The 23,808-nt window shown below is 45.6% G+C and overlaps 1 protein-coding gene across 1 annotated transcript in view; it reads right to left on the reverse strand.

Annotated features, from left to right (window-relative positions):
• The window catches only part of LOC138539878 (interferon-induced protein 44-like), a 1,550,577-nt gene extending 1,527,776 nt beyond the window's left edge, over positions 1-22,801 (reverse strand). The window contains exon 1 of the mRNA XM_069641641.1: positions 22,711-22,801. The gene's annotated coding sequence lies outside the window, so the exon portion shown is untranslated. The remainder of the gene's footprint in view (positions 1-22,710) is intronic.
• Between the last annotated feature and the right edge of the window lie 1,007 nt (positions 22,802-23,808).

Raw genomic sequence — 23,808 nt, forward strand, 5'->3', positions numbered from 1 at the left:
CCATATCGTGCCTCTATTGCAGGGCTTATTCAGTGGATGAGGTTTCAAAGAGACTCCTCACTGATTGAAAAAAACTACGCACCAATGAGGCGCTCACGTGTGCAATGTATTGTGGATAGGGTAGTTTGGGCTACAGGGAGTTAACTACTGTTTAGTACGTTCCACTCTACAGAAATGTTTAACCCATGATGTACTGTATCTAGGGAATAAATCCATTTCTGTTCAAGGCGATGTAAAGCCATTGCCATATCTCCACCTCTTGATTTTGGATTTAGAGTTTGTAACACAAACCACTTCATTTCTGTGTCTTTATGATTAAGCCTCTTGAAATGCTCCACCAGGGGTTTGTCTGGGGTGTGATTTCTTATGCAAGAGCGATGTTCTCCAATGCGGACCTTAACTGCTCTGACCGTTTTCCCTACATATAGTAGATCGCATGGACAGGATATCACATATATTGCATTCTTTGTGCAGCAGTTGGTGTGATTTTTCATCACCCATGTCTTATTCCCGCATTGAAAACTGTGTTTAGTCTCGGTAAGTGGACAGACACTGCAATTCCCACATTTATAATGGCCAATAATGGGAGGCAGACCCCATTGGTTCATAATGGTGGTATCTCTGGGTTTCTCTCGATAAGTGTGAACCAATTTTTGTCTTAGATTACAGTTGCGTTTAAAAGCGAACAATGGTTTCTGTGATAATGTACCGGGATTTTTTACCAAATCCCCAAATCCCAATTCTGATTGATTATTTTTCTGATAGTGTTACTAATGGGATTGAATGTGGTAACGCAAACCAATCTATCGTTCGATTTTTTGTCCTGTGCTTGTAAAGAAACTTCTCTGTTTGTGTTCGCAGCTCTTTTTAGATTGTTCTTCACCAGACGTTTGGGGTACCCCCGAATGTACAACCTTTCTTTGAGTTGTGTGGCATGTATATTATAATCATCCTTATTGGTACAATTCCGTCGGATTCTTAAAAATTGACCGTAAGGAAGATTGAATTTAAGACTCTCTGGATGAAAACTTGAATAGTGCAGTAAGGTATTCTTATCCGTAGCTTTTCTATAAAGTGAGGTGACCAAGTTGTTCCCTTGTTTTCTGATCATCGAATCCAGGAAGCTTACTTGTTCTTTACTCCATTCAATGGTAAATTTAATATTCAAATCACACGTATTCAACCATTTGTGAAACGCAAGGAGAGATGTAATGTCCCCTCGCCAAATCAGGAAAACATTGTCGATATAACGACGCCACATCTTCAATTGTCCATTTGTCTGGTTTTTTAGAATATCAGCAATATATTTTGATTCAAATTTAGCCATGTATATGTTAGCTACATGCGGGGCAAATGTAGCCCCCATGCTGACCCCTTTCTGTTGTTTGTAGATCTGCTTCTGTCATGGCCAATCTTGTACATTCTAATATAAATCCTGTGGGTGGTTTATGTGGTGTACTTCGTGTGTCCAATACTTCAGCTATAGCCTCCAAACCAGTCATTTGGGGGATGGACGTATATAACGCCTCCACATCCATGGTCACTAAAAGATCACCTGTTTCTATCGTGACATCTTGGAGGATTTTCAGCATGTCCGTTGTGTCTTTGATATAAGACGGCATCGCCAGGACAAAAGGTTTAAGAAAAAACTCGCTATAGATGGAAAGAGGTTCCAATAAGGACTCTATTGCTGACACAATAGGTCTGCCAGGTGGGTTTTCCAGGCTCTTGTGTACTTTTGGTAATATGTAAAATGCTGCCTTTTTTGGATGTTTTTTGTTGAGAAATTTTTCTTCATCCAGACAAATCCATTCTTCTTGTCGCGCATGTGCTGTTAGACTTTTAATCTCATCCTGTAATCTTTCTGTGGGGTCATGGTCCAGTTTTTTGTATGATATAGTGTCGTTTAGCAATCTCATACATTCTTTGTCGTAATTTACAGTATCCATCAGTACTATCCCTCCGCCCTTATCGGCCGATTTTATAGTTAAATTTTCTTGGTTACTGAGATTTTGAAGACTCAATCTTTCCTTTTTAGTCAAATTATCAGTACAGTGATTTTTCTTTTTTAGACTGGTTAAAACTTGTTTAGTCACCCGATTCTCAAAGGTGATGATCTCTGGTGGGCAGGTGTGTGGTGGTGGAAAGTAATTGGATTTCATTTTGAGACCTGTGATGTTTATATCTGCTGAATCCACTATTTTGTCCCCTATTTGTTTTTGGTTCTGATTAGGTAAAAATACTTCAAAGAAATGTTTTAACCTAATGTTCCGAAAATTTTTTTGTAGTTCTAGTTCTACATTGAAAGGGTCTGCTTTTGTGACTGGTACGAAAGAAAGGCCTCTAGCTAAAAGACTCCTTTCTGTAGAGCTCAGAATATGTGTAGATAAATTAAAGATCGGGAGGATGTCTTGATTCATTGGTTCGAGTACCATTGCCTGGTTCGTACCCCCTGTTGGTGCGGGGTTCGTTGTCGTGGTCGTCCTCTGGGGCCTCCTCTGGGAAAACCCCCTTGTTGGCGGAGTATGCCACGTCCTCTCTGTGGTAATCCTGAGGGTCCAGCTAAAGCCGGATCGGATCCACTAGACGACCCAGATGAATTAGAAAATGTCACTACCCGATTGCGTTTCGGGTTCTGGTTCGAGTGTTGTGGAGGGTTAGTAAAAAAATCTTCTTTTAAATAAGGGTAGGTTTTCTCTTCTTGGTAACTAGCTATGTCTTTCTTCAATTTAAGTATTTTCCGATCTAGATTGAGCTGTTTGAATTTCTTAATTTCTATTTCTAGATTTTCCAGAGTTTTTTTCGCGTCTTGTATATTTTTATTATCAAGAAATTCTTTTTCCAGAGTTGCTAGCTCCTCACCCTGTTTCTTTGTTTCCTCCTCTGCGGTCTCAATTATCAATAGAATCCAGTCTCGAGAGCAGCGGTTGCCAACCCCACTAAAATATTGCTTAAATTTTGGATTGTCAGTAAAAATACACGGTATGTTTCTGACTTGGAGACCGTCCGGAATAATTCCGGCTCTGAGGTACTCAAGCATCAGTTTGCCATGTAATTCCGTGCGGGTGATCTTTTTCTTTTTTTGCAAAATTGTTTCACTTTTATCTTGTTCACCCCCTATAGTAGTTTCGGCTATCTGGTCTTTCGTTAGCCATGCTGGTGTCTCTAAGATTTTTTTGCAATGTTCATCGGAAAAAGAGAAAAGGTTCACACTATCCATTTCTTTTAGGAACCTAGTAGAAAGACTATTAAGCCCTTCCAGCCGTGGGCTGTACTCGAGTAGAGATAGAAAAAAGGGGAGGCCTGATTATTGTCTATGGCCCTTCAGGCAGTTCTGCAATATAATAAGGGATAAGGCCAACTAGACCAGAGATGACAAATAACTAATTGTTTAAATCAAAATAGTTTTTTGTTTATTATCCAAATACACATATCATGAAAAAATCGGCTCCACAAACCAAATGCAATACATCCCTCCAAAAACCGCGATAGAGGCACGATATGGCAGAGACATGTGAATCAGTCTCTACAGTACAACATCTTATTATATTTGAACACGGACGATATTATATCATCCATAGTGACACTACGCACTACGAAGCCCACAATTCCAAGCGGTTGTTCTCTCTGGCCATAGCGCATGTTTATACAGCGTTTACATGAGTCTGTCAGACGGTGAGCTACATTTCTGGCAGATGTCGAGCCAGGAAACACATAACTCAAAGACTGACAAACAGAATATTTCGCGATGGATGCACGAGATTCTCAGGCAGTGACATGTGAATCAGCCTGTATATGTCAATATAGACTACGAAGCCCATAATTCCAAGCGACCGCTTTGTGAGGCCTAAGCGCATGCCTGCACAGCGTTTACAAAACTCTGGCAGACGATAGGAGCGCAGACTATTGACTGCGCAGCAGGGTCCTGGATTCCATCTCTCGCCTTTAACAAGGTAAGAGAAGAATGATTTTCATAAACAGCAGTGCCGAAGTGCACCAAGTTTAATGAGCAGACACTAATCATGTCGCTCTGTGCCTGTTGTTTACATAGGCAGCCCTTCGGTTCACGGCCGTAAATTCTGCTACACTTCTTGCCAGTGAGCCGTAACAGCGATTAAACATACGGCTGTCTCAAGTAAGTGTTCCCGGTTTTAAAGCGTGATTGTGCTGGAGTTTATCCAACAATGACAGATTGCTGCCTCTTTGAAACATAGCAGTTAATGCATGTTTCATATGCTTTGTTTTCTCCTTCGCAGGCGTTTTAAAGACGCAGTTGCTTTAATGAATTAATTGGCACTATTTTCAAACTGGAAATTAGAAAAAAGAAAATATTTTCCTTTTGAGAATAACAGCGAGTACCAACCCATTATTTGTGAATGACCCGAGTAGGTTCTCATTTCTGAATTTTAAAACACACATGTCCTTTTTACTATAGGGCATCTATTACGTGAAGCGCCATTGTTGGAAGCATTCACTACGGGATCGACTCCATCACACCGGTTTGCCAGCCCCTGAAAGTTTCAGAGGAGGTTAACAGGTGATATATAGTTAACTAAGCAAACTATATGTAGATACTAAGTAAATAGTTTGTTGAGTAAACACAGAGATGACAATTTTTATTCTTTTTTATTTTTAGATTTAAGGCTCTCCTGCCACACACCGCTCACCTTTGGTTTTTTACCAAGAGGCAACGCCAAGTTGGCAATTGCTCTCCTGTCCTGAAGAAGGTTAAACACTAAGTCAATACACGAGGGGACTGTCTCATCCTCGTGTGAAAACTTAACCGAAACATGTTGACAACAGTTTTAAAAAAAAACCCTGAATACCAACAGAGGGGCACATTGTAAAATAATCGAGTGTTGAACTTATAATTGTCTGATTTACTATTTGTGGTATATACAAAGTAGCACCTTGTTTTATTCAATTTTTGCAAATATGATTATTGTATGGATGAGTTATGAATGAATGGTTTTTGGAGGGATGTATTGCATTTGGTTTGTGGAGCCGATTTTTTCATGATATGTGTATTTGGATAATAAACAAAAAACTATTTTGATTTAAACAATAGTTATTTGTCATCTCTGGTCTAGTTGGCCTTATCCCTTATTATATTGCAGAACTGACTGAAGGGCCATAGACAATAATCAGGCCTCCCCTTTTTTCTATCTCCCCTCTAGAATAATCTACTGACAAGTAGCATCAGCTATCTGATTTGACCGAGCCACTGGTTCAACTAGCACCCAGTGAGGAGGTTGGAGCGTCACATGTAAGGGGATGAGGGAGAGGGCGGACATTGGAGGCAAGGTGGATAAAATCAATTTACGGATTGACAAAATGGATGAGAGATTACAGGCTGTGGAAAATAACCAATCCTCCCTCGATACGCTGGCAACTCAGGTGGACATGCGAATGGCGGAGCTGGAGAGGTGAGAAGGGGAGATCAGTCTCAAGATGGACGATTTTGAGAATCGAGAAAGACGGTACAACCTGAGATTCTTTGGGGTGCTGGAGAGAGAGGGTGAGACGGACAGAGATATGCGAAAGCTCAAACACGAGGCTGCAAAAGTTTTGTTTGGAGGCGATACCATTGATGATCAAAAGGGTGCACAGGCCAGGTGGAGTGGGTAGAGACCTGAGGTCAGTCTTGGCCCGTTTTCACTATTACACGGACCAACAGAAGATTTTGGAAAAAGCGAAGGGGGTGGGACTGGTGACTTTGGGAAACGTGAAGATTACGATTCTTCAGGACCAGTCTTCCCTCACGCTGGCAAATAGGCGCCTATGTATGTCCCTCACAAGATGGCTGAATGAAAAGGGGGTCAGATACAGGTGGGGATTACCTTTCTCCGTCTCCTTTGAGGTGGACGGCTATGACTACAAATTGGTTACAGAGGAGGATATATACGGAGGGTCTCAGGGTAGCTCATGGGAGGTGCGGGAGCCACGCCAGAGAAAGGAACGAAGGACCCTGAGGACAGACAGTGGCGTATTAAAGCGACGAGCAGGCGCAGAATGCACGGCTTGAGGAAATTCAGGAAATTGAACACTCCCCGATCTGGGCCTACTTGACTTACAAGACTCAGTGCTCCTGTGGGGGTCCAAAGGCCAATGTCGCAAGTACCTTTGCAGGGTTTCTTTGGGAGGGACGTTGATGTTTTGTGAGAGGGACATGGATGGGAAAGTATTGTGATTGCGATCCACTTCCAGGGACCGCATCGAAGGAGGGAAAAGGTATGTGAAAAGGGGCATGGGAGGGGTGGCTTTGGGGAGTAGCGGTGAGTAGCGGAATGGCTAATTTCCCTTAACTGCTGAGTCCCTCAGCAGCTTTGCTGGATTTCTAGGATTCATTTTTTCACCTTTTTTTCCCACTCTTACATCGGTTTTGCTATGTGTATTTAACATTTTCTTGTGTTCATAGACTGTGGAGCCTCACCTACTCCACAGGCATCATCTTTTTACTGTGTGTTACACAGCACCTTCAGTACAGTGACACAGGGTTGTCTTTTTCAGACTTCCCAACTCCGACTCCATTTTCTGAGACTGACCACTGTCTCTCAGAAACATGTAAAGATGCCATTGACTTTATTAGTCTTTTAAAACACACAGACCCAGTACAAACTATCTTAAATAGAGTTCTGCAAAGGGTTAATACTGATCCCTTTTTGTCTGTTTCTCTTGGAGCATTGTTTCGCTCCCTTTTCATTAAGACTTGGCTGGTGGCAGTGGTAACTACCCTATTTTCCCTACCGCGGTTATCTTAAATAACCCTGGATTGTTTTAGGCTATCTTGGTATCCTAGAAACTTAAACCCGCTAGACCATATATGTTTTTATACGGTTCCGGCTGCGTTTATTCGCCATTTCTTTTTATAAAAGTCTCTCGTGTTTTTCTCTGCGCACCAAACTAGGTTTGGTTCCTTTGTTCACCGTCCTTTCACGGGTTTCTACACAGAAGCCCTCCTTAGGCGCCTGTATGTCTGGGAGGGACAGGATGTGAGGGAGGGGTTTAGGACTCCCTGCACAGGGTCTCCTTGGAGACCCATGTCGCATTCTGATCTGATTGGCTGTGGTGACTGTCCCGGCGGGGCAGCCACCCTGCTGTGTGATTGACAGCCAGGCTGTGTGAATGGGGGAAAACTGCATAAAAAGCAGGTCTCTGGATCTGGAAAGGCAGAGTCGCCACTGGAACGAAAGAACCGAAGAGGAGCTGACAGAAGAGGACCCCTACAACGACTGAACCGCCCGGTAAAGCCCTGCTGCAGGTCTGAATCTTCATACTCCAACGACAGGGAAGATCTTCAAGGAATCTTCTCCCCTTGTGCTGGTGGGAACAACCAGTTTGCCAAACTGCTAGTCAGGTCTCCCTTCTCTGGTCGAATTTGCTGTACAGAGCTACAGTGAACCGGATAGCCAGGAGGAACGGACCCTGCTTGCGTTTTAAGGAGCGCACCTTTTATTCGTTGAGTTGCTCTGCTGCTGGTTTCTTCCCTGGGCAGTGCAGGACCCTCCAGTCTTCCTACTTCGTGTCAGTCCGACAGTCGCTTCAGGAACCGTGAGCCTGCAGGACCTGCCAGGAACGTCCGCCTCAGCTACAGCCTTCTTCTCCATTTAAGGTACTGTTCAAATCCAGTTGTCCGTTTCGTTCAGCCGCAGTGAAAGTGTGTGAAACCTTTTGCCAATCCGAGGGCTTGTCCTTCTCCATTCTTTAAACTAACTTTTCTGCCGACCAACTTCGTCTTGAACTCTTGGCAAAGACTTAACCGCGAACTACCCTGAACTGTGTGATCTTGAGCAAAAGACTCTGACCCATTGACTTTGGGCCAGGCCCTGTTTGAATCCGATTTCCTCAGTGTAGTTCCTTTTTCCAGATTTCCCTGCTTACTTACTTGATGGTGTTATTCAATTCTTGTCTAACTTTGTCTTTCCCTCCCTCTTAAATTGCTGGAGTGCCATTTTGCTCACAATTCATTTTGAGCCTAACTTGTCCAGCATCTATTGGGTGTGGTGTAGTGTATTAAGAGTGTGATTTTTCAACTGCTTTACTTTAGTGAAATATTTTACAACTGATGTGTAAATAAATGTATATTCCTTTACTCAGAAACCTTGAGTCAGTGTTTGTTTGAATCATAGTAATTGCTGTCCTTTGTGCAACTATTGATACTGCTCACTTACTCTTGAGATAAGTCTGGCTGCTCAGCCATCACTGCCACTTTACTGAGTGTAGTACAGGCGGTGTCCAGTCATTTGATCGAATACAAAGGATCGAATGACAAAAGGTTTGAGTCAAAAGAATTGAAAAACAATTTTTTTGAATGCATTTTTTTAATGTTTCATTTTTTTAAATGTAATATAGTTACAAAAAATGTTTTTTTAAAGAAAACAGGGAGGTGGGGGAGGTACCCCCACAAAAAAAACAAAAAAAAAACAAAATGCATTCGACCCTTTTTTTCGGTCCTATTGACTCGAAAAAATGGCATTCGATCCTTTGTATTTCGACCCTTTAACCTATAACCAGTACAGGCTTGTACCAAAGGTGAATTTGTACCGTCACTTGTAGTCTTAATTGTGTGTGGTGTTCCCAAAGGGTACTGCATATAATTCTGCCTAACACTCGTGTACAGTGGTGAGATCAAGTATAGTAATTACACTTAGAGTACTGCTATTACCTTGGATCAACTAACCACAAGGCTAAACATCACTAAAAAGCAATATTAATCATGTCTGATATGGAAAGCTACAGTCAGGAGACCCTCCTTAGTTACACTGTGGATTATCTGAAAAATCTGTGTAGAGAAAGGAATCTCTCTGCCAAAGGCAAAAAGTCTGAATTGATTGAAAAGTTGTTACAAAAACAAAGTCTGGAGGGCAGGTCTGAAATACCCGACCCCTCAGCAAATGTGGAAAATAATGAGGATGACAATGTGTCTATTATTGATGAGTTGAAGGAAGTAGATGTGTCTCATAATATAGGCCTTGCTGCTCCCTTACCTGCTGAGCAACCTCAACCTTTGTCCACTGGGACCCCTAAAGGTCCTACGCTCAGTCCTGAATTCATTGCTCTAGAAAGGATGAGGCTTGAATTGGAATGTAAACCATTAAATGCTCAAACTGAACAAAAGCATCAAGAACTTAAGCTCAGAGAAATGGAGATGAACCATGCCTTAGAAATGAAAAGGTTGTCTATTGAAAATGCTTCTCTCCCAGAGTCTTCTAGTCTTCCAGCCCTAAGAGACCCCGTATGCCTAAAGAAATTGTGGGTATGTATGAGGTTAAGCTTGATAGTCTGGATTGGTTGGCAATGTTTGAATATAATCATGGGATTCAAGGTCTTACGGGGAATCAGATGCTTCCCTGGCTCTTCTCTAGGCTACCCACTGTTGCATCTGATGGAGTTGGGGGAGGTGGATAGGATGGATTATGAGTGTGTGAAGCTAGCTTTAATTGCTAGATTTGGGAAGACCCCTTCCCAGTACCGTAAGAGGTTTAGGACCCTCAAAAAGCATGATGGTAACCCTTGGGCTACCTGGGTATGTGAATGTTTGAAAAACGTAGATGGTTGGGTTAAGGGTTACAGAGTGAACACTTATGAAGGTATGAGAAATCTTGTTATGTTGGAGTCAATTTATGATGCCTGCTCTCCTGAGCTCAGACAGCACTTGGCTGATTCAGAGGAGATAGATCCCAAGAAGTTAGCTAAGGCTGCTGACATGTGGGTTGCCAACAGGGCTACTCACAAGGATTCTGGGGCAACTCAGAAGAAGGAAGAGGGAAAGCAGCCAAAGAAAGATAACAAGGAGAATTCTAATAGCTCCAATCCAAAAGAGGGCCACAAACAGCAACTTAAGGGTAAACCACCAGGGAAACCGAATCAGGCTAGTGCACCATCTGGACCCAAACCAGATGGAGGTCAGAACAAACCCCCATTCATCAAGACATTTGGGAAATGTTATGTTTGTGGGTCAACTCAGAAACCTTGAGTCAGTGTTTGTTTGAATCATAGTAATTGCTGTCATTTGTGTAACTATTGATACTGCTCACTAACTCTTGAGATAAGTCTGGCTGCTCAGCCATCGCTACCACTTCACTGTGTAGAACAGGCTTGTACCAAAGGTGAATTTGTACTGTCACTTGTAGTCTTAATTGTGTGTGGTGTTCCCAAAGGGTACTGCATATAATTCTGCCTAACAGACTGGGTCCCAATGGTGGTCCGGCATTCGTCCAGTGATGCTAACTTGAGGGAGCCGGGCGCCATGGGAGGGGTGGGGGCTATGATTGGGGTATAGTTTGGGAAGGGGGTTTGTTTCACTCAAGTTTTTATGACCCAAGGGGAAAGCGTCTGGTACTGGAGGTGGGCCGTCCTGGTGGAGATGTTTGAGGAGAGACGACAATGGACCTGAATAAGGGGACTAGGGGCAACTGTCTTCAGGTTTGCACACTAAATGTGAAAGGTCTAAACTCGCCAACTAAATGGTCCTCGGTGGCTAAGAACTTCCGTAGAATGGAGATTGATGTTCTTTTCCTTCAGGAAACTAGGTTCCCAAGTGGTGAGGTAAGCAAGATCCCATGTGGGCTCATGGGCCAGGTGTACTGAGGGTCGGGTACGGCAAGTAAAAGGGACGTTGGCATTCTGTTACACAAGAGATTAAAAAAATGGAATTGGAGAAAGTCTGGAGGTCTGAAGAGGGAAGGGCAATTCTTCTGTCAGGCCTCCTGAAGGGGGTCTTTTTCACTTTTGTAGCTCTTTAAGCCCCCAACCAGGGCCAGTTGCGCTTTCTTGAACCCATGCTGGCAAATGTATTGAATTAAGATGCAGGTCATCTGATAGTGGACAGAGATTTTATTATGTGAGTGAACTGGCAGCTGGACAGGAGGGCCATGGGGCAAACCGGGACAGACTCCTCCTCGGTGAGCAGGGAATGGCCTCAGGCATGTTTGGACCTGTATGGCCTGCATGATGTGTGGCGCTTCTTCCACCCCCATGAAAGGGGGTACACTTCATACTCCACAACCCACGGAACCTACACCCATACTGACTACCTCTGCGTCTCGAGAGAGCTCATCGAGGGGGCCCTAGGATCAGAGATTCCCCAGATTTAGTGGTCCGACCACAACATGGTATCTCTAGACCTGTCTTTGTCAGGTTTAGCCCCCAATAATTCAAAATGGAGATGCAACGAGTCCCTGTGGAAGGGCCTTGTCTTTCGTGAGGAACTTGAGGGGGCAATACGGGAGAACTTTGTTTTAAACGATACAGGGGAGGTGGATCAGGGCACAGTGTGGGACGCGGGGAAGGCGGCATGGAGGGGCCTGCTGATTAGAGAGGGGGCGCGCAGGAAGAGACAGAGGAATCTGTTGGAGGACAAATTGCATACGGATATAGCGGTTTTGGAAAGACGGATACAGGAAAAGGAGGAGGGAGTGGGGGACTGGATCGAGGAAGCCAGAGGTAAGGAGGAACTCAGATTGCTAGAGGTAGGCAGTATAGTTCAGACAAAGAAATCAAGGCTCGGGAGGATATCTCGCGCTCACACCAATGGCTAATTGAAAGACCTATTATCACTAGTGCTATAATTCTTCTGAATAAGTGCAAAAGTTCCTCAAGTTACATAACACTTGTCAGTTCAGTATAATTTATTAATTTGACTTCCAAAGTAAAGAACAGCCGACACGTGTTTCGACCTTGGTCGTTATCAAGGCCACTCTATGTCAATGGATTAAATCTTCTGTCCCTATATTGTAGACCCTGAAAGTCTATGTTCCTAACATACCATATGTTACAATGGTCTTAAGATTCCAAATTTTTTTCCCAGATTGGCTTTCTCCTATACATGGGCTGTATCCCAGAACCTCAATGTGCTAAAGCCTTTAGGAAGTCAAATTAATAAATTATACTGAACTGACAAGTGTTATGTAACTTGAGGAACTTTTGCACTTATTCAGAAGAATTATAGCACTAGTGATAATAGGTCTTTCAATTAGCCATTGGTGTGAGCGCGAGATATCCTCCCGAGCCTTGATTTCTTTGTCTACTTTGTACAAACTTTGTGGGAAGTTTGAGGGAGTGATATTACTTGCTGCCGACCCCCCCGCATTTACATTATATATATATTTTTTGAAATTTGAGAGTGGAAAAGAGCGCACGCAATTTGTTAGCGATCCCACAACATTTCCAGTATAGTTCAGAAGCTCCAGTTCCTGAAGCAAAAATATTACGAAAAAGGGGACAGCGAGGCCAGCACGCTGACAGATGGATATCGGGGTTGAGGGATCTGGGGACACGTTTGAAACGTCAATGGGGGGGGTGTTTGAAACTTTTGCAGACTTTTATGAGGTACTTTACATGGGGGCCTACTTGGGAGGTATGTTACTACTGACGCTGTCTTTTGTGAAGGCAGAGGCAATGGACGCCCCCATCACAGGAGAGGAGGTATCATCGGCAATCCGCAAGTTGCAGTTGGGAAAGGCGCCCGGGAGGACGGGTATACAGACGCTTTCTATAGGACGTTTTGCTTCCATTTTGGCCCCTCAGATGGTCAAATTACTTAATGCTATCCTAGAAACTGGCAAGGCCACAAAGACCTTTGTGAGGGCTCTTATTTCGGTGATACACAAAGAGGGCAGAGACCCTGGGGCCTGTGGCTCGTACCGCCCAATTTCGCTGCTCAACGTAGATGCAAAGTTATTTGCTAAGGTCTTGGCATCAAGACTTGAACCACATAAGCCGCGGCTGCCACATACCGACCAGGTGGGCTTCAAAAGGGGCAGACAAGGGGCCGACACGATATGTAAGATGCTACATTTGATTGAGAAGGCCTGATGGGGGGGCAACCCCACTCTTCTTTCTGTTGATGCAGAAAAGGCCTTCGACACAGTCGACTGGGCATTCTTGAAGGCAACGCTCGTCAACTTTGGGTTTGGGCCCAAGATTACAGGGCTTCCTTGTATTGTATTCGAACCGGGTGGCTTGTGTGTCTGCCAATGGGAACTTTTCACGCTGGTTCGGGCTGGGCTGGGGGACGAGGCCGGGATGTCCCCTCTCGACGATCCTCTTCGCTCTCTCCCTGCAGCACCTTGCCCAGAGACTATGGGACGACCCTCAGGTGGAAGGGATCCCTGTTGGAGGAGTAGAATATAAACTGGGTTTGTACACTAATGACATGCTACTACACCTTCGGAATCCAACTTCTTCGGTCCCGGCAGTGGTTGATAGTACAGCGATATGGGGCCCTCTAGTTTTTTTTCAAATTAACACAGGGAAATCCATACTTTTCCCATTGGTCCAATTGGGGGTTGAGGATAGACAGAATTTGGAAACGTTGGGGATGAGAATCGAAGAGGACCAATTGCGGTACTTGGGTATAAATATAACAAGGGGCATAGGCGACTTGTATGGGGCAAATTTCCCGCCCCTGCTGGAGGGGCTATTTGAAGATCTAGAGAAATGGGGAAAATTGACAATGTCCTGGCTGGGGCGGCTGAACTCAATTAAGATGAACTTCCTCTCTAGGCTCCTGTACCTTTTTCAGATGCTCCCGATTTCTATCCCAGACTCCATGATTCGTGAGGTTAAGGGCCGCCTCTTGAGGTTTCTGTGGCAGGGAAGGAAAACGAGGGTGGCATACAAGGTCCTGGTGCTTCCAAAGGAGAGAGGTGGAGTGGGCTTTCCGGACATTCACTTGTATTACAAGGCATCACAGCTCAGAGTCCTCATGCCGCATCTGAGGGAGCATAAAGACTTCCAATGGGTGGGGCTGGATAACTTTTATCTCCTACTGGTAACAGTAGGGGAATGGATATGGGTGCCAAGGGACCGATGAGGATCAAGGAGCACCCAATATTGGGTGTCATTTGGAATATATGGATCAAAGGCCCAGAAATGAGGGGTGTCACGACATGGCCATCCCCGCTTAGTCATCTGTGGGCCTCGGGTATTAGGGACCGGATCCCGAATTTGGACAGATTCCAGACCTGGTTTGAGGGAGCCTGTCACGGGTTGGTCAGTTGTGGAAGGATGGCCAGTTTATGTCATTGGTCGACTTGGAGAGGGCACTGGGAATAGGGGAATTGTCTGTGTTCTCATACTTGCAACTGAAAGGGGTGGTCACGGCTGAGCCATGGAGAAGAACAGTGCCAAGAAAGCTTACCCCTCTGGAGAAGGTATTGGACTCAAGTACAGAAAAGAAGGGCCTGATCTCTTCCTTATACGGGGCTCGGGTGGAGGAAGCACGGGTAAGCTCCGGAGCAGGTGGCAAGGTGAACTAGGCCTCGCATTGAATGACGCGCTGTGGCATAGAATGTGTCGCTGGGCATATAGGGTCTCGATAGCATGCCAGTATAACAGTATAAACTTCATGCGATCAAACTGCTTCACAGATGGCAGTATGACCCAGTACGGCTCTCTAAGATGTTTTCGGAGGTGAGCCCCCTTTGCTGGCATGAATGTGGGGAGCGGGCTGACTACTGGCACATGTGGTGGGTGTGTGAGAGTGTCCAAATTTACTGGGACGAGGTGCTGGGGTGGATTAAAGACTTGGAATGGGTTCCCAGAACAAAGACACCGTTGTTGGTACTGTTCGGTCTGGAAGGTACTGAGGGGGGAGTACACTGGCTTGCTGCACCTGGCCCACTTTTTATTGTTGGCGGGGAGGGTATGTTTAATGATGCACTGGAAAAGGTTGTTGCTCCCATGTAAGAAGGAACAGATAAATGTGAGTAAGAACATTTATGTGATGGAGAGGATCACAGCAGCAATACATGGGAGAGGCCTGAACCTTGAAACCGAATGGGGTGAATTTCGGACCAGGTACATGCCCATATAATTGAAAATAGGAGACTTGGGGGATGTCAGGGGACTCAGGGGTAGGGGCGTGGCTACGAGGGCCATGTAGGAGGACGCGATCTGGAGGAGCTCCCGAGATCCTGAAATGATCCTGGCGAAATAGTGCACAACAACTTGCCTAGGACTGCTGAAAACACACATGTCGATGTGTGAACGGTCTGACTGCGCTTGGTGAACTTTTGGAAGGCGTCGGAGTTTTGTGCGAAAAAGATAAGGAGCGCCGGAGACGGAAGACGAAACAAAATGGCCGATCAACGACCGGAACAAAGGAAGGACCAGGCCGCACGGTGGTCAGGCGATAGGAGCGAACTGTGTGCGCATTTGTAACTTGCGCGGAACGCAGGTCCTCTGGGTCATGTCTAATAGAACAGTGAGACCGAAGGCGAAGCAACCCACGTTGGACGACTTCGCCAAGACATCCCCTGGTCCGGAAAGTTCCAAGAGCAAGAATAAGTCGCCTATGGGCAGCATGCCTGCGACGGGTACTAACCAAGAGGTCCTGGCTGCGGTTGCGGACTTGAAGGCGGCCTGGGAAGCTAAGCTTGAACTGGCTGTAACTGAGCTGAAAACGGCATTGGACCTTAAGGTCGGTGAGGTGCAGGAGGAGGTGAATTTCCTCCGGCAGGACGTCAGGTCCTTGGCGGAGTGCACTGAGACCCTCGAGAAAGAGTTGAGCCCGAACACCGCGGATTGTGCCTCCCATAAGGCCGAAATGCATGCCCTGGTGCAGAGAGTGGGCAACTTGGAGAACAGGGCGGAGGAAGCGGAAGGACGCGCCCGACGGAATAACATTCGCATCGTGGGCCTGCCAGAAGGATCAGAGGGCCACGATCCCACTGACTTCATCGAATCTATGCTGTTGCAGGAGATACCCGGAGGAGCCTTATCTCAAGGATTCGCGGTGGAAAATGCGCATAGAGCTCTAACATGGAGGCCACCGGCGGGAAACCCGCCTAGGCCAGTAATTGCCAAAATCCTTAATTACCGGGACCGGGGGAGGATACTAGAACACTTCCGCAAGGGAGGAACGATTACACGAGGAGCGGCAAACATAACGGCCTACCCGGACTATACCCGGACTGTGCAGCGTAGCCGCATGAACTTTGGGACGGTAAAGCGGAGATTGAGAGAGGCGGCCCATAAATACATGTTGCTGTATCCGGTGAAATTGAAAGTTTTTCATAAACACAAAACTTTGCTTTTTGAGACTCCGGAGGACGCCATGGGATGGCTCAACGCGCAGGGATGTCCCCAGGAGCCTGACGTTCGGACGGGAAGAGGAGATGTAGGAGATAAGTAGTGCACGAGGAGGGTGCTACAAGATGGGGCAGAATAGGTCTCTGGGACTTGATTATAGTAATTTGAGCGGCCTTAGGCAGAGAAGGTCAGACTGTTGCACAATATATTAGCAACACTGTGACTATTGCTGTATTTAGGGGAGCCTTGCAGAGCGGATCTCTTTACCCCACTTAGTAACTTTAGTTAAGTGGCCATTAGGGCGACTTCACCCTACTGAGCTCTGGGCATTGGTTGGTGCTTGCAGGGCTAGATGTGGGGGTGCCTGAGCTCCATGGATGGAGCTGGGCAGCAGTTGGGGAGTGTGGTGTTGGGGAAGGGATGGGTAGAGGGTGGGGAGGGAAGTGGGGAGTTTGGGGTGTGTATAGTTATGGGGAGTTCGAGTTTGTACATGAGGCTACAAGAAAAAGCCAGAGGGCTGTATCTGTATCACGTGGGCAGGTGGGATTTGCTGCAAGGAAGGGGGGAGGATACTTATGAGCTATGGGGGATCTTAAGATTGTTATATGGAATGTCAGGGGACTCAATAGTTACTTAAAGAGGAACAAGGTCATGATGTATTTGAAAAGACAGAAGATTGATATTGCACTGCTGCAAGAGACGTATTTGACTCGGGAAAAGTTGGAACTGGTGGGGAAGAAGTGGAGAGGTACTGTAGTGGGCTCTCCGTATTCTGCCTACGCTAGGGGAGTGTTGGTTCTGGGTGGCACCGCACGTTCCGCTCCAACTTACACAAGAGGTGGTGGATACGGAGGGGAGGATGGTCATATTGAAGGCACTGGTGGAGAATAAGGAGGTGTTCATTGTAAATACGTATGCCCCCAATCAAAACACAGCGGCATATTTTAGGACTCTGTGTACCAACCTGGGTGCGTGTGCGGGTGGGGCAGTGTTTTGGGGAGGGGATTTTAATTGTGTGCTGAACCCCAGGGTAGACAGATCTGATGATAAGATTGATAGGCCCACCCCAGCGGCTAAGGCATTAAAGACACTGCTCGATGACTTCGGGCTGGCAGATGTTTGGAGGCTGAAACATCCTAATGAGGAACAGTATTCGCATTACTCAGCTCCGCAACAACTGCATACAAGACTTGATTATTTTTTTGCCACGCCAGATGTGCTGGTAGAGACCACCCAAACAGAATACAAAGCGAGGGTCCTATCTGACCACTCGCCTCTGGTCCTGGGATGGCAGTACTGTCGCCCCAGAGCGCGGATACCGACGTGGCACCTCCGGGCTGAGGCGCTCAAGGATCCGGTCTTCAGAGAGGATATCAGGGACGAGATCACACATTATTTCGAAGAGAACGCTGGCAGTGTGGATTCGGCGGGCACGCTCTGGGAAGCCTTTAAGGTGGTATTGCGGGGTGCTGCCATTGCTAAATCAAAGGGCCTGCAGGGTGGGGTCCTAACAGAGTTAGGGGAAGCTGAGGATGAACTGGAACGGCAACTCAATAGGGGAGGGGGGGATGCAGAGCCAGTACTTAAACTACAGCAGCGGTGTGCAGAACTTTGGGAAAGGCTCTGCAACCTCAACTATAAGAACTATGTTGAGAGACAGCATGCAGGTGGGGATAAAACGGGCCGTCTCTTGGCGTGGTTATACAAGAGCGAAACCCCTAGGCCCCCGATTAGGACGATAACCAGAGAGGATGGAGAGGTAGTGAACACCCAAGAAGGAGTCAATGAGGCATTCTTAGATTATTACAGGGCACTATATGAGGACAAAGGGGGGGGCAGCCGAGAGGAGATAAGGGAAACTTTAAGAGATATGGGATTACCTAAAATTAGTGCCGAAGAAAGAGAGGAGCTGGATGCACCGATTACTTTGGAGGAATTGGAAGAGGTGGTGAGGCAGCTGCCCACCAGTAAGACCCCGGGTGCGGACGGACTCCCTAGCGGATTTTATAAAAGCATATAGAGAGGAGGTACTCCCCCACATGCTAGAAATGCTTAATGAATCGTTTGAGGCGGGCCGGCTGCCGGAATCGCTTAGAGAAGCGATAATAATACCGCTCCCTAAACCCAACAAACCAGGGCATAGCTGCGGCCCCCATAGGCCCTTGTCAATGCTGAACCAGGACGGCAAGATATTGACGGCGGTCCTGGCCAATAGACTGCGGAGAGTTATTAGTAAATTGATACATCCGGACCAAACAGGTTATGTCCCCAACAGAAATATAACCCACAACCATAGGCAACTCCACCGGGTGATTGAATGGGGGAGCAAGAGCGAGGGTGAAATGGCGGTTGTGTCCCTAGATGCAGTCAAAGCTTTCGAGTCAGTCAGGTGGTCGTGATTGCTGGAGGCCCTGAAGGAATACGGGATGGGGCCGGGCTATGTTAGGTGGGCGAAGTTGCTGTACAGAAAGCCGCTGGCTAGGGTACGTACAGGAGCGGTGATATCCGAGAGGTGGAAACTTAGCAGAGGCACCAGACAAGGGTGCCCCTGGTCCCCGATGTTATATATTCTGGCCCTGGAGCCCCTGGCAGTGTACCTTCGACAACAATATGACATGATAGGCATTGAGGTAGGGGGAGAGAAACACCTAATATCCCTGTATGCTGACGATTTGCTATTATATTTGAAATATCCGGAGGAAAATCTTCAATATATTCTGGAGGTAATGGAAAGGTATGCAGAACTGTCTGGCATAGCGGTGAACCCCCAAAAATCGAGCATGTTCCCATTGGGTAGCTACAGAGGAACCCCTCCGGAGCGGTTGCCAGTGTTGCCGATACCATGGGCGGTTGGTTCCTTCTGCTACCTCGGAATAGATGTGTATCACACGGTAGAGGAGGAACATTTGCACAACACCGAGGTGGCTGTGGGAAAAATCCGTATAAGCATGAAGTTTTGGGAGAATTTGCCGTTGGCGATGATGGGACGGGGGGCGATGCTCAAAATGGTGGTCCTACCCAGGCTCTTACATTTTTTCAGCAATATTCCGTACATGATACCTAAGAAGTTTTTTGCCAAGCTGAATAGTATGTGCAGAGACTTCCTATCGCATGGCAATCGGAATAGAGTGGCGCTATGGAAGTTGCAGAATTTCTATGAAAAGGGGGGTATTAAGCTGCCTAATTTTGAGGCCTATTATGTAGCTGGTCAGTTGCAATATGTGGTCAAATGGCTCTCTGATGAGGTAACTCCCGAATTTAGGCTGTTTGGACAGGACTGCACTTCGTTTTATCTGAAGGAAATGATTTGGTTGCCTAGGTCAGAAATGAAGGAGCGCCCCAGGAATGATGTTGCTTGGGTGGAAGATGTGGCGTAGAGTATGTCGAATGATGAGGACCCGTACCTGTGTTCCCCGCAGGTGCCGTTGGTTGCTTTGGCAGGGGAAGACAAACGACTAAGGATGATAATCAGGACCTACTGGGAGTCGGTCGGGCTGGTTACATTGGGGGATGTCTGGCAAGAAGGGGCCATTAGGAATTGTGAAGGACTAGGGGAGGAGGCGGGCTTGCATAGGGGCCAGTATGTCACATATCTAAGGCTGGTGCAGAATGTTCGGAAAATCTGGCCTGAGACTGTATTGGCGGAGGAACCAGACGCCACTATGGAGACAATATATGACATATCAGAAGGGGGGCATGAGATCTCTAGATTGTATGAGATGGTGATGACCCGGGTTGGGAAGGAATTGACGCATTTGAGGTTGGATTGGGAAACAGAGGTGGGAGCACAGATGGAAGATGGGATGTGGGAGCGTGCTATGGGATACCACAAGAAGGTGTCAAGAAATGCCAGATTACAACAAATACAGTTGTATATAAAGCACAGAGCTTACATGACCCCGATGAGAATATCGAAGTTTGTAAATGCGGGACGACAAGCGTGCCCAAAATGCGATAAGGAAGATGCTGATATGACACACATGTTTTGGTCTTGCCCAGTGATTGAGAGTTTCTGGGGAGAAGTGGCGCAAAAACTAGCGGACAAAGGGGTCATGCTCATTATAGATATGGCCTGGGCCTGCCTGTTGGGAGGGTTTCCCAGACCACAGAAACTTAAACATGTTGGGAAATTGAAGGACTTGGCATATGTGCTCGCAAAACGAAGGATTGCCATGGGATGGAAGCAGCACCATAAGCCACGGTGGAGGTATGGTGGCGGGATTTGCAGAAATGGGCGGAGGCATGTAGCAAGTGTGCGGAAGAAGAAGTGAGTACCTTGCTGGCATGGAGAGTATTAATAGCAGGACTGTTTGGAACAATAACGGATTCTGCAGTCTCAGAAGGAGGTGATACCCTGCCACACGCAGCAGATACGGAATGAGAAGGACAAACAAGCTCTTGAGGGGGGAGGGATTGGGAGAGCAGTGGTCTTGACTAATTGATGTTCATGTGTGCGTTGCAAAAAGCGCTGCCAGTTTGGTTTGTATTGTTTGTTTGAAAAAAATAATAAAAACCGTTTAAAAAAAATAAAAATAAAAAATAAAAAACCGAGTGGGGTGGGGACAGTATTCCAAGGTGTGCAAAGGGGGGGGACGGTCTATTGTGTCAGAGAAAATCAGTTGTTTATGTGGGGAGGACGTGACGAACATTAATACGTTTGGTTTAACCCGGGTCAAGTCCAACTGTTAGCATATATTGGTGGGGATGGGTGTGGGTCAGGGATGGGGGACACACATGGTGGATGTTATGTGGGGCCATTGTTCAATGGTGGCTTTGTAATTGGATTACATTTCTTATTTGGCTGTATGGTGTTTGTTTATATTTGAAAATGTCAATGAAGTCGAAATTAAAAAAAAAGACTTACAAGCACTACTATATATTTTTAAAGCACAAAAGCGTTTTAACATATTAACATTAACATAAAGCGGCTACCATTTTGAAAGTACAAATGGCTGCCAAATTCTGCACACAGTGAAAATGCAAGCAAAGACTGCAATAGGGGTGTGGTTTTGGGTGGGAATGGGTGGAAAAACAGAGATCTCAATTACTAATGAGCGTTAAATGGGTGGACACATAACCAAACACCACTGTATCCATCCTCAAATGTCATCCCAAGTGGAAAGCATTGCAGACCCTCATTATTAGCTCCACTTTAAGCTCTTATTTTAATGACAATTGCTCGGCTTTAAAGTAGGGCTTTCAGCGCCACATAATAGCCGAAACTAAAAATCAAATACGTGTTAAATTGGGGAGGGCTCTAAGAAGGGATGTGGTCCAGGGATGTGGTCCAATGATGGGGGTTGCCTAGTAAGGGAGTCGAACGCTTGAAACAATACATCATGTGGCCCTACAATGATTTATTTTTGGGCACTCAGCGCCATCTCAGGTGGTTTGCATACATAATTCGTTGTCTGTAAATCAACCGCTCTCACTCTCCATACATAAACGATTCCATCACTCTGGCTAATTTGTTTTAAAGCGTTAATTGCATGCTTGGGACCACCAAGGTTAGCCCTTACGTGCTGGTCCCCTGGATGCAATTTTCAATTTTTACAAAACAGAGTGCAAAAAGAAAGAGTAAGTACAAGCAAAATCACCTTTACACTTTCATTTTACTCTCAATTCCGTAACAAATGTAAAAGTCGCCTGCAAATGACACTTTGTATGTTACATTTACAACGGATTCCTATAGGATCCAACTGCTTTTAGCAGGCGTTAAAAGCAGGCAGATTCCATAGGAATGCATTAGTTTTACACCTACATGACAATTTAATGCAGGTGTAAAACTAAGGTTTTTAACGAGGAGTAGGCATCAGAAGGAGCAACCGTATTTCCCCCTCCTGCTCCCAATGTGCCTGCCCAAATGCACCAGTGCGTTAAAACAAGTGGAAAGACTGTCATAAACCTTTTTCACCTTATAGTTTTTACACTTATTTTACTGTGCGTCACGTTTTAAAATGAGCCCCCTCAGTATATCCCCTCCATTCTTTAAATATACCGCCTATATGAAAGCAGAAAGAGAAAAATATGACCTTCCTGCTTTGCATAAAATCAAAAAGCATTTTGGAAAAATGAGAATAACCACAGGATTTTATGTTTAACAACTATGTCTGTATTACTTATTTAAGCTGAAATTCTTCTGAGCACGCAATGTACACTGGTGTTGGTGCACATTTCCAACAGTAAAACGTATGAAAACCCTGGGACACATGTTCTCTTGTGGAGAGCTTTTACACTTGGGGGTGTGGTTCGCACTGCCCCACCTAAGCTGCAGACGTGCCGCTATGCATTTGTTCTTGTGAAAGCATATGAACTTTAGTGAATGGCATAGGGTAAAGAATGGAGTGAAAAATGTGGCGAGTCAAAAGGAGATATACCATATTTTGAGGGGGTCAGGACACCCATAACCCCCGCCGTAGTTGCGTCCATGAATCATGCTGTCAAAATAGCGCTATGAACATCGATTACCAGAGAAAGTCAATGGCAGTTCTTATTGTGTTTGCTCTATGGTTAACTCAAGAAATGCACGCCTAAAACCGAGTGTGGAACGTTAAAAGGTGTGACTCTAATTCAAGACCAGCCCTCCCCCAACCCTCCAGCGCTGTTGAAGCTGAGGCGGTTGTTCAATCTGAACATATGCCAAGGGCCATAGGTTTGAAACAGATGCGCATTCACCTTTTATAAAACGAAGAATCGTCTTACAGCTCCGTAACGCAGCTCTTCTCCGTTCAGTCTCAGCAGTCAGAAGTAACCCGGGAATCGAAACCTCCGGGAATCGAAACCTAAGAGTATGAGAGGCGGGGCGTGACGCGGCAGTAGGGGTAGGAGCCGGATAAGGCATGCGGCACGTGTCACTGCATGTCACTACTATAAGTTACACGTGCCACTGGCAGGTGTCACATGCCATGCCAAATGTCAGAATTGGAAAAAACCATCAGATGTGCATGTCACTAAATGGCAAACTATGTCATAAAACAAAAAAACAACATTCGATATGTTATGAAAAACCTTACCTGGGATTCGTTTGAAGGGTTCAGAGACAGTGCCCGGCCAGCACACTTATTACAGAGCTGCCTTCAATTTCTTTAAAACCTGCATCTATTGTGCACTAACTCTATTGTTGTTTTTGTCATGTGCTTCAACATTAGTCCATTTTCTGTTGTAAGTCACATCTTAAAACAAACTGCAGTGTGATTCGGCTCGGAAACTGTACATGAAAAAAACATTTTCCTTTAAGTTTAGACGTTATGCTTTTTTTCTATAATACTAAATTTAAATAAGTTTCATACAAAATCTCTTACTGTGCAATGCTTAAAATGTCAATTGTATTGTTTACATGTTTTCCAAAACAGTACAACTACATTTTACTGATAACATTTATAATTTATATTTCAGATTCATGAAAACATTTTCATTTACAAATGTTGCTAAATCTTCAGATTTAGGTTAAACAGTACTTACATATAATACATTCAGTCTTTCCCTATGAAAGCTTTCAGAAGCTCTGCAAGGTCATGTAATGTACTGTGATGTAATTTTTCATTTGTATAGCGCCTTTTCCCATTGGTATGGTCTCAAAGTGCTATTGGTGAATGCCTGAGGGGGACTGAAGTCCAAGGTATGTGAAATTCATCATATGAGTTTAGAATGTGTGTGTGCATTGTGGTGTGGTCTCCTTTAAGAGACGATGACAGGGTACGTCATTGCACCATGTCAATAAGTACAGCCCCGCAGTGGCACACAGGGCAGTGCACGAGCGGGGACCGAAGACTA

This window comes from Ambystoma mexicanum, chromosome 1q, assembly GCF_040938575.1.
Source record: "Ambystoma mexicanum isolate Mex_15411 chromosome 1q, UKY_AmexF1_1, whole genome shotgun sequence".
NCBI lineage: Eukaryota > Metazoa > Chordata > Amphibia > Caudata > Ambystomatidae > Ambystoma > Ambystoma mexicanum.